At 47.8% G+C, this 12,257-nt stretch overlaps 1 protein-coding gene and 1 long non-coding RNA gene across 5 annotated transcripts in view; both read right to left on the bottom strand.

Moving 5' to 3' along the window:
* LOC306974783 overlaps positions 1–12,257 on the bottom strand; it is a 321,619-nt gene that overhangs the window by 141,165 nt on the left and 168,197 nt on the right. The window lies entirely within an intron of this gene.
* The window catches only part of sema6a (sema domain, transmembrane domain (TM), and cytoplasmic domain, (semaphorin) 6A), a 193,199-nt gene that overhangs the window by 19,995 nt on the left and 160,947 nt on the right, over positions 1–12,257 (bottom strand). The window lies entirely within an intron of this gene.

The raw sequence follows: 12,257 nt of genomic DNA, 5'->3' as shown, positions 1-12,257 counted from the left end.
GGAGGAGAGAGAGCAAATACGCGAAGGGGAACGCAAACGGAAAAATGTGCTGATCTAATCCACAAGAGCGTGATATCCCATTGTCAACACACTTGGAAGCATGGTAGCTAACATCAGAGCAAACAATGTGCTCTAATGGAAGGGAAACAACTGTATAATGCTAATAGACATATCACTGGTCAACATAAGCTGCAATTTGTTGGGTCATTTATTTGTATTTTTTGCCTCAATGAAAAGAGTCCAGATCCTTGACTACACTATGGCTCACTACTGCATTACTGTATCTACAAATCTAGCAAGTGTGGACAAGTTGTTGATAAATCACGCCTTTCGGAATGAGATGCGCAGACACAAACAGTGAGCTCAAATGTACTGTGAAACTCGAGAGGCCACCTGGCAACTACCACGGCCCCTCTGGAATGCCCATAATGATGCGGCTGGGCGCTAAATATCACCGCCCTGTGAACGCTCGTCACTTAGCGGCATTAGCAATTACTAAGGAGACAGCCTGCTACATATTTGCAGTGTGGTGATAGTCATTAGCCATTAGATATGAAACCATCTGCAAATGATAATAAGTAAGGCGAAAAATATGATTAAAGGGATGTTTCAGGATTTTTGACATAGGGCCTCATTTCCTAGTTATCAAGAGTGTTGTTGATTTCTGGAGATTTGTTTTTTTTTAATTTTTATTGTTGCAGTCCTTATATTTAAAGAGTTTAGTGGTCCTAGGCTAGTGCTAGGCTAGCGCATGTCTATGGTAACTAGTAGCCTGCATTAAAAAACACTTCAAAATCATGGGGTAGTCCTCCAAACGTTGCCATATCTGATTTGTAGAAAGCTACAAAAGCAAACTACTGTAGATCCGGGAACCTAGCAGATCACTCCACCGCTAGCGTACAACCGGGAAGCTAATGCTGCTCAAATATAAGTTCTTTTAAATACAAAATGGCTATATTAAAAAAATATTCAGTCAACACAGACATTTATATGGTTAGTCTGGTGTTATAAGTGATTTGCCTCAGGTGCACTGTGCTTGGGTCAGACTGTTTTTAATGCAGGCTACTAGTTAACATAGACATGCACTAGCCTAGCACGAGCCTGGCACCACTAAACTCTTCAAATTTAAGGACTGCATGAATTAAAAAAAAAACACTCTGGATAACTAGGAAATGAGGCCCTATGTCAAAAATCCTGATATATCCCTTTAAAGCACTCCATACATTATTGTTCAATGTTTTTGCTCAATTTGTAATGGTAGAATGAGATGCATGGGTCTACCATTTTCAGTTCTTAAGTCGCACTTGGCAATTTTTTTTAAATTTTTGTTTCACAGTACAGTTGACAACTCAAGCCACAAAAAACCCACAAAAAACAAAAAGAGGACAGAGAGGAAGGAACTGGGATGGGTGGAGCGGGAATGGAGCGCTGTTGAACTGCGGTGCACGATTAGCCATGCCGAAAAGCGTCAAGAAGCTGCGAGGAGGCAAAAAACAGTGCTTAATACCATCAAAGCAATCAAGGCGAGGAAATTACATAAACTGCAAAATAAGACTTCTCAGACCAAGCCATGCAGAAACAAAATATCCCCACAAGAACTCAAACAACAAGAAATCATAAGAACCAGCGCTGCAAAGAAAAAAAAAAAAAAACTGCAACCGAAAAAGTGTCATAACAAATCATAATAAACCGTGAAAAAGAAGCGAGTTTTGAAATTGGAAAGTTGGAATTACCTGGGCATTTTTGGGTGCAAGCGTTTATGCTGAATGTTGCAAGTGCTGAACAAAGGGATCGTATCTGCTCAGGTAATGCCAACTGTGGAAGTGGCAGCGTGTTGTGATGTGGCTGTGACTGCATGCTGTCCGGAGTGTGCCACCACCATTGTGCCTCAGTTCCACCTACTGCCGCCTCACTGCTCCCAGCTGACGCTCTCCAGCCCGCGCTGTCAATCTACTCTATTAGTCCTGTCTTTGATTATCATTGGATTTGTTAAAAACATTAGATAAGCCTGTTGCATTGTTGCACATTTACAGAGCATGATATTTCTCACTTTTTTCCTCATTGATCTCTTAACCCCCGCCTTAAAGTGATGATCTGTAAGTTTGCAAAGTGGGGAGAGATAGAGTAAAATTTGAAAGTATACAATCACATTCCTCCCCTCTTTAACTAAAAAGCCCATGCTAGTTTGCAAAATGAGTAGCACAGGAACAGAATTTTCAAAAGAAAACAGACAAGCTCCTCCCCCCTCTCTCCTGATTGGACCTGACAGGCTGGTTCACGGGAAAAGCTCGTCTCATTGGTCAAAGTGGTATCCCGCGAATTCTGATTAGTTGCTGAAATCAGCAAAGGGGGGGGACTTCAGAAAAAATATTATTTTATATTACTTTCGTTACCTTAAATTTCAAACCCAAGTGGTCAATTATACACAATCTATTAAATTTGTGAAATATTTAAACTGACACACCATCACTTTAACCAAGTGCATTTTCTCCAGTTGTACAGCCTATAGGCCAGGGTAACGCCTCAATCAAAACTACGAAACTAATCAACGAAACAGATCTTTTCCTCGTGTCGTCACAACCTTTTTTGACATTTTCATAGCTATTTTGTGGCTCCTTTTTTGTCATTTTTGTTGCTTTTTCGTCCCACATTTCCGTCACTTTCCTGTTATTCTTCGGTTGCGTTTTTGTCAATTCGCCATCACGTTTTTGTCGCTCATTTGTCGCGTTTTCATCCTCGTTCTCAGCTCATTTTTGTTGCTATTTTACACTTTTTTTTCCAAGAAGCTTTTAGATTTGAGTTAAGCCAAGCAGGTGGGGATTAAACAGTTAATAATCTATACTTATTTATCTAATATACCTTTTCTTTCTTTACTCTATTTATCCAAGGGGTATCTGATATACAAAAGCGGCAGTGATAAAACGTATACCTCTTACTCATTTTTATGCCCAATTAGCCGTAAATGCCTTAAACTGCTGCTTTCTCTCCGATACATTTCGATTCCGAGGCATCGCTGTATCTAACACTATGACCTCCGAGTGTATATATTCGTGTCCTGTAAAGCGTCGCCATGGCTCATTAGCTGCCCCTCTATCTGCCTGTCTGCTTTATTTACATCCACACAGTGTTCCAGCTATCCTTATGATGAATCACTCTTATTAATAATCGATACCTGCTCAAGGCCACAGCGACAGCGCCTCTTAAAACTCCATATTGTACCGCTGGCATGTTGTTTTAATAGGATTTGTTATGGGCCTATTACTTTTATTGCAACATGGAAGAGCAGCTCCCTCCCCCCCCGTTGACCTTCTTTTTTTCCCCTATACCTAGTTCCCCAACGCGGTCTCTCCTCTACCAAGCATTTGTCCACAGTGGAGTCCTTGGAGCGCCGTGGCATTAGGCAGGTTGTTAACACAGGAGGAGAAAAGGGCGTTCAATGTCATGTCACCGTGTCGCGGAGCATGATAGAGCAGGCTTCTTCGGGAAATAAATACGCGGCCATCCTCCTTTTCAGAGCGTAATGGGCTGGATATTACATCTCCTGTGGGATGCTACGGCCCGGGGATAATAAATCCTCCCGTACTTGGTGTATATGTGTGTGTGTGTGTGAGTGAATGTGTGAGAGCGCATGGCTGTGTTCAGGTCTATTTATGCGCCGCACACAGATGGAGCCTAACGTCCGATGTCTGTGCCCAGATTGTCTGCTTGTGCCCGTACGTACTTTAATAGTTCAAGCAAGATGATGCAATGAAACGGAGGGTGTTAAAAGTCCGTGCCCTGACATAGACTACATTACCCAGAATGCATGTGTTCTTGTAGTTTCACTCACTCGTGGTTGCGCTTGTTGCTTTCACTTTGGTGTGGTCCGGTGCAGTGAGAGCAACACCCACGGAGCAGAGAATGGCCATCCATGGTCAATCCTGCTCTAATCTCGTGTGTATGAGTGTCGTGTGCGTCCTTAAGATGTAAGTATAGTTTTTTGCATGACTGGTGTGTTTATTTCAGCGTTATAAGCCCATTTGTGGCGAGGTTGTTATGCTCGTGTTATTGCCTATTGCTATACTGCCGCGGCCCGCTTCAGCGCTCCACATGCGCTCCTACATTAGCCATCCGCTGTCTTTGTAAAAGCCATTCACTTGTACATACCTGTAAATACTATGTTTATTGTATATTTCGCCTGTTTTGGCACTTTCACTATTTAGCAATCCTTTTTACATGTTCATTTATAGTGTTAGCACTCCCTCTAGCGGATTTTCAGTGGTACTACAGGTCATATTTTTATATAACTGTATGCAGCCTGCCCACATGTTTATTAATATACATTTTATTGTTTTTTCTGTTTCAGATAACCACACACACACACACACTCACCCATCCACGCACAGACATACATACCTGTGTCACCCATCATCATCTTATGTACCTAACTCCTCAATAAATTCTCAAACTGCACTATCCAAGTTGCGTGTTCCTTCTGACCGAGGAAGACTCAGTTGACGAACAACCACAATCAGCAATAGACGCACACGGTCTCTTACAAGTGGTCCTTCGAGCGGGATGTTTATTGGCTGAGTCAAGATGGCAACTCCACAAGATGATGTTCCTCAGGATAAAAGTCCAACGCACAGTCCCCGTCCAAGCAGGAGCAGGAAGCTTCCAGGACATCTGGCGGATTATGAGCATGACCTACCTGATCCAGAGGAGACAGAGTCTTCAACCAGTAGCAGTTCAGAGGAATCCGATAAGGAGGAGAAGAAGGAGAAGAAAAGATGGAAGAGAATGGAGGCAACTTGGGGCAGTGTACTGAAAACGATGAATGAGATGCAAATCACTATGAAGGAGACCAGTGGTGCCTTAACCAAGCGTGTGGAACAACTGGAACGAGCATGCAAGTCCTGCAGCCCTCTCCCTCCTCAGAGTGATGCTCCACAGCAAGATAGAGCCGCTTCACTTCCTGCTCTACTTCAAGCACCACCGCCTAGCACTGTGGGCATGCGCAGCATCCATACTACAGATCAGCTACACGTCCTGGCACCAGCAGCGAGGCAGGAAACGCCTGTAAACCTCTTAAGGCCGGTAGAACCTGCTGTATCTTCACTACTGCAAAATGTAAGCCCCATTCTCCATTCAGCACCAAGGCCAGCTCCAATACCTTTAAGCCCCATTATTCCGCCTGCACCTCAACCAAGAGTAACACCTGTTATTCAGCCTGCTTCAAATATTCAGCCAGTGCCGCTGCCACTGAACCCTATAGCTCAACCTGCACAGCATTCAGGCGCAGTGCCAGTACTTCAGCCTGTGCTTCAGCCACCGCCAGTGACACCGCCTGTATTGCAGCCCAGGGTTAATACTGCATTTCGGCCCGCAGGTCTGTCTGCATCACGGCCTGCACCACAGCCTGCTCCCCAGCTGAGAATCCCTGTAGTCCATCCTGGTATCCAGCCGGCACAGCTACCTGCTCCGCCCGCCAGAATGAGTCATGTGATTCAACCCGCTCTACAACCTGTCAATCAAGTTGCCCAACCAATGCAGTTTGGGAGGCTTGAACCACGTCAGGCTGAGCCCCTATACCGTCAGAGGTACCAACACCCGCAGCCTCCAAGCAGCTCCACTCAGGTATTTTCTGCACAATCCCATGACTTCTCTGCAGCTTCAGCGGCATCACTGCATCAGCCACCACCGGGGATATCAGCACCGCAGACCTATAGTCAGTTTTATGCAGCTCCACCGCCTGATTCTGCCAGCTACTACTCTGCTGCCTATCCATCAGCCTCTGCCTACCCCCCACTGCCTGCTGCATTTACTGCACAAGCCGCCGTACCTCCTGCAGCAGAAGTTACCCAGCCAAACCTGATGGAGATGATTGTAGCATCTTCATATGGCATCCCGAAGCCTCGACTGGTGACATTCAAATCAGGCAGAGAGAGTGACTTTGCATTACTGAAGAAAGGACTGGACAGCATACTTGGGCCACATGCTCATCTCACAGAGGAGTATAAATATCACATTCTGCTAGACCATTTAGAGCATCCATGCGCGTTACAAGTGGCCAGGCGCTATATTCACGACCGCACTCCCTATACTAGTGCAATGAGAGCTTTGGAGCAGAGATATGGGCAGCCAAGGCAGTTAGTGCAGAGTGAACTGAGTGCTATACTTAACTGCTCTCCTATTAAAGCAGGTGACCCTCAAGCCTTTGAAGATTTCTCCCTGTCGGTGTCCAGCCTGGTGGGCCTCCTCAGTACTATGGACGATGTTGCAGCTAGCGAGCTTCATTGTGGTTCACATGTAGACAGGCTACTCGCTAAGCTTCCCCCTACCTACAGAGACAGTTTCATTGAGTACTGTATCACACGTGGCATCATACGCACTGGCAGCAGTTGCACATACAACATGTATGACCTCTCCGAATGGCTCGAGCGCAAATCTCAAGTCCTACAGTTATCACGGCAAGCCAGTCAGCCGCAGCCTTCAGACAGACCACGCCCAGAGAGGGGCAACCCCAGAGCCTCTGCCGGGTCCAAGGCTCAGAGCAAGTCTACATCCATCTATTATGGCTCCGATCCCGCTCAAACACAGCCAAAGGCAGACACTAAGGCACACGTTACTAATTCTTCTTCCCCCTCTAAGAAGAAGCAGCAGTTTAAGCCATTTTGCCCGTACTGTGAGGGGACAGAGCACTACCTCAGTGGCTGTGTAGACTTTAAGAAGCTAGACCTCAAAGCTGTAGCCTCTTGGATTAAAGAAAAATCCAAATGTTGGCGCTGTGGCCGTAGACACACCCCTGAACAGTGCACTCTCAAGAAGCCGTGCAGCACATGTGGAGAACAGCACTTATTAGTGCTTCATGACCTGGCTGAAGCTAAAAGGAGGGACCCGAATATCCTAACAGTGAGCACCAGCAGAGTGTTTGTGGATCCTCTCGGTCACTCTGGCCGTGTAATGCTCAAGGTTGTGCCCATACAGTTACACCATCAAAGGAAATCTCTGGACACATATGCTCTCCTTGATGATGGCTCAGAGAAAACAATTATACTCCCCGCTGCTGTCAAATCGCTAGGCTTGAACCAGGAGGAGGAAACTCTGTCTCTGCGCACTATTCGTCAAGATGTGATCCAGATAAAAGGAGGCTATGTCTCTTTCCAGGTGTCCCCAAAGGCCAAGCCGAAAACACGCTACAAGATAACGCGTGCTTTTACCGCTCAACAGCTCTGCCTAGCTGAACAGTCATGTCCCATGGAGCTCTTAAAGGAGAAGTATCAGCACCTACAGCGAGTGAAGCTTGAAGGATTCAACCATATACAGCCACTTGTGTTAATCGGCTCTGACAATGCTCACCTCATAACTCCTGTCCGTCCCGTCCTGTGCGGCCCAGCTCAAGGACCTGTCGCTGTCTGCACCAAACTCGGGTGGGCCATCCAGGGTCCGAGCTGCAGTCTGCCCACACAACAGGGGGAGGCACACTGTCTCAACATATCATGCCTTTCTCCTGCCATTGCCCTTCAACAGGATGTACAGCGTCTGTGGCAATTAGACGCTCCCCTCCACCGACCTGAGAAGGACGTCACACGCTCAAAGGAGGACAGAGAGGCCATAGCCATGTTAGAGGCCAATACCACTAGAGTAGCTGTGGATGGTGTAGAGCGATATGCCACTCCCCTGCTCAGGAAGAAGGACTTCCCACAGTTGCACGTCTCCTCTGAAGTAGTTAAAGGCCTTCTGAGGTCCACTGAGCGTAAGCTAGCTAAGAATCCCGACCTGGCACTCACATACAGCCAGGAGATCAAAAGGTTGGTAGATTCTGGATATGTTGTGAAGCTGTCTCCCGAAGAGATTCATAGCTCTGCTGAAGCTTGGTATGTACCACACCACATTGTACATCACAACAACAAAGCCCGGGTGGTCTTTAACTGCTCCTTTGAGTTCCAGGGTACTGTCCTCAACCACTACCTCCTCCCAGGACCTACCCTGGGCCCTACACTGCTGGGTGTACTCCTGCGCTTCCGCCAGTATCCTGTGGCAGTGAGCGGAGACATAAAAGCCATGTTTCATCAGATCCGCCTGCTCCCTAAAGACTGCCCCCTTCTGCGTTTTTTATGGAGAGACTGTGAAACAGAGAGGCCCCCAGATGTATATGAGTGGAGAGTCCTGCCCTTTGGGACGACGTGTAGCCCCTGCTGTGCTACCTTTGCCCTTCAGAGTCACGTGAGGGAGCATAGAGACGCACATAAAGACATCTATGACTCTGTCCACACAGCCTTCTACGTGGACAACTGCCTGCAGTCCCTTTCTGACCCACAAGAGGCCAAGTTGCTCATTGACAGAATGAGAGACCTGCTTATCCAAGGTGGATTTGAGATACGCCAGTGGGCTAGCAATATCCCTGAAGTGGTCGCCCATCTGCCCAGCACGGCCAGGTCAGATAGCTGTGAACTGTGGCTTAACTTTAAAAGCCTTGATCCTCAGGAGTCAACACTGGGTCTCAGCTGGCACTGCCCAACCGACGTCCTGGGATACAAGCATCGCCCTGTAGCCTACACAACTGTGACGCTGCGCAACGTCTACAAAGTACTGGCCAGTCAGTATGACCCATTGGGTTATATCTGCCCCTACACAACGAGAGCAAAGCTCATTGTGCAGGCCCTGTGGAGCACAGAGAGAGGATGGGATGAGCCCATAGAAGGAAACCTGCTTCAGGCCTGGCTCGAATGGGAAAAGGAATTGTCTTCTCTCCAGCATATCACCATCCCCCGCTGCTACGCTCCTCCTCACAACAGTAACAGTGCTACATATGAGGCTCACATCTTCTGTGACGCCTCAGAGAAGGCCTATGGAGCTGTAGCCTACCTAAGAGTCATGGAGCAGCAGGCTCACATCTCCACCTCCTTCATCATGGCACGCTCCAGAGTAGCGCCTCGCAAGCAGGTGTCGATGCCCCGACTGGAGCTGTGTGCTGCGCTCACTGGAGCCCAACTAGCAAAGGTACTCCAAACTGAGCTTTCAATACCTCTTCACTCAGTCTACCTGTGGACAGACTCCACTACAGTGCTCCAGTGGATCCAGTCCAGCTCCTGCAGGTACAAAGTCTTTGTGGGGACTCGGATCTGTGAGATACAGGAGCTGACCTCCCCGGAACAGTGGAGGTATGTGAACTCTGATGACAATCCAGCCGATGACATCACGAGAGGGAAACCACTGTCAGAGCTCACGATCTCCAGCCGCTGGTCACAGGGCCCATACTTCCTCACACAGACTACTGACACCTGGCCGAAGCCCCCTACAGAGTTCCCAGAATGTGGCAGTGAAGAACTCCGAAAGACTGCCTTCTGTGGCCTCACAACTGTACCAACAAGCCTACCGGATACAACACAGTACACATCTTTAGATGATTTGATTCTGGCCACTCACCAATCCTTACATGGAGTGGATGTCACCTCCTACACTGCAAGTGAGCGCCTGGAGGCAGAGACCCAGCTGCTTCAATCTGCACAAAAGGACAGCTTCCCAGAGGAGCTCCAAGCCCTCCAAGCGGGTAACCTTGTTCGCCCGAGCAGTCGTCTCAGTGCCCTGTCCCCTGAGTATGACAGCCTCAGTGGACTGGTCAGAGTGGGAGGCCGCCTGCGCCAAGCTACAGATGTAGACCCTGACAGCATCCACCCAGTCGTGCTATCACCTGATCATCCTCTGACTCAGCTCATCATAAAGCACTATGATGTTCAGCTGCGCCACCCTGGTGCAGAGAGACTCTATGCAGAGGTACGCCGCACCTACTGGATCCTCAGAGGTCGCCAGGCCATTAAGAAACATCAGTACCGGTGTGTGGACTGCAGGAGATGGCGCGCCTCACCCTCCACGCCTAAGATGGCTGACCTTCCCTCATCTCGGCTGAGACTCTACAAACCTCCTTTCTGGTCTACAGGCGTAGACTGTTTTGGACCATACCTGATTAAGATTGGCCGTAGGAGAGAGAAACGCTGGGGGATCATCTACAAATGCCTCACTACTAGATGCGTCCACTTAGATCTCCTCCCTAGTCTCGATACTGACTCTTTCTTAATGTCATTACGCAGGTTTATTGCACGCCGGGGGAAGCCATACGAGCTGTGGTCCGACCGGGGCACCAATTTCAGAGGCGGCCACAAAGAACTACAGAGCGCCTTTGAGAGCATGGCCCCAGAGCTGCAGCAGCAACTGGCGAAGCACACTATCAACTTTCACTTCAACCCACCGTACTCTCCTCATTTCGGGGGAGCCTGGGAGAGGGAAATCAGATCTGTTAAGTCAGCCCTACAAGTCGTCCTGAAAGACCAAGTTGTGGCAGAGGAAGTGCTCCTAACAGCTCTGATAGAAGTTGAAGGCCTCCTTAACTCTAAACCTCTCGGATACGCCTCCTCTGATGTGGCCGATCCAGACCCCATCACGCCAAACCTGCTGCTAATGGGACGGCGCGATGCTGCATTACCACAGGCAGTATACGGCCCTCATGATGCCCTGTCTAACAGAAGATGGAGACACAGTCAGGTGATCAGTGATCATTTCTGGAAGCGCTTTGTCCAGAACTATCTCCCAGGGCTCCAGCTGAGACATAAATGGAGGAAATCCACTGATAATGCTGCTGTGGGACAAATCGTGATGATCGTGGACTCCAACCTTCCCAGAGGACTGTGGCCGGTTGGGTCCATCACCAAGGTTTTCCCAGGGACAGATGGTGTCGTCCGAGCTGCGGAGGTGAAGGTTAAAGACAGCATCTACATTCGACCGGTAGCCAAACTGGTGGAGCTCCCTGAAGTGCCTGAGGATTCAAGCGGCACTTCCTCGAACTAGTTGACTTTTGGATGAGTGTATTTGCCAGGCAAATACAGGGGCGGCTGTTAAAAGTCCGTGCCCTGACATAGACTACATTACCCAGAATGCATGTGTTCTTGTAGTTTCACTCACTCGTGGTTGCGCTTGTTGCTTTCACTTTGGTGTGGTCCGGTGCAGTGAGAGCAACACCCACGGAGCAGAGAATGGCCATCCATGGTCAATCCTGCTCTAATCTCGTGTGTATGAGTGTCGTGTGCGTCCTTAAGATGTAAGTATAGTTTTTTGCATGACTGGTGTGTTTATTTCAGCGTTATAAGCCCATTTGTGGCGAGGTTGTTATGCTCGTGTTATTGCCTATTGCTATACTGCCGCGGCCCGCTTCAGCGCTCCACATGCGCTCCTACATTAGCCATCCGCTGTCTTTGTAAAAGCCATTCACTTGTACATACCTGTAAATACTATGTTTATTGTATATTTCGCCTGTTTTGGCACTTTCACTATTTAGCAATCCTTTTTACATGTTCATTTATAGTGTTAGCACTCCCTCTAGCGGATTTTCAGTGGTACTACAGGTCATATTTTTATATAACTGTATGCAGCCTGCCCACATGTTTATTAATATACATTTTATTGTTTTTTCTGTTTCAGATAACCACACACACACACACACTCACCCATCCACGCACAGACATACATACCTGTGTCACCCATCATCATCTTATGTACCTAACTCCTCAATAAATTCTCAAACTGCACTATCCAAGTTGCGTGTTCCTTCTGACCGAGGAAGACTCAGTTGACGAACAACCACAATCAGCAATAGACGCACACGGTCTCTTACAGAGGGGCTCGTGTGGAGGGCGAGGTGGGGAGTTTAAATCACTTTTCAGTCTTTGTGAACATACTGTCACTGGATTGTCTCGATGTTGACAGGTGGTATAGACCAGCAAGCCATGGACACTACGGACAATGCAAGCTGCGATTCCACACGTTATCTTAAAGACACCTGTGGTGGCCCAGTGGGGACATGCTGTAGTTAAATCGCAACTCCAGAAGCAATAGGTCAAAAGATTAAAAAAACAATCAAAGACGTTCACATGAATGCAGTGGTAAAGACTCCATGCAAACGTGCTGTACATGTGACTAGGATGTTTCTTCTTACCATGCAGTTCTTTCTTTCACTCAAAATTCACCCTGCTTAAGTTATTTTAGTTGATTTTGTGTTCAACACCGGTGCCAGTCCCAATGGTACACACAAGCACTTGGGCCGTGACGATTACCGCGCTAAAAGAGACAGCTCTATTTCCATACAGAAAGCCGGCATAAATCAGTGTATATAATGGGTGGCTGTCTGCATATGTACACAGAGTGGAGGTGTATTTACACACTTGACTGTAGGGGGTTTACGGGCGCAACCGTGAGACGATTTGTCCCGCGGAGAGAGCGATGGA

Source organism: Gobius niger, assembly GCF_951799975.1.
Source record: "Gobius niger genome assembly, chromosome: 1".
NCBI lineage: Eukaryota > Metazoa > Chordata > Actinopteri > Gobiiformes > Gobiidae > Gobius > Gobius niger.
Note: the sequence above shows the minus strand (reverse complement) of the source record. Positions and strands in the feature narration are given on the sequence as shown.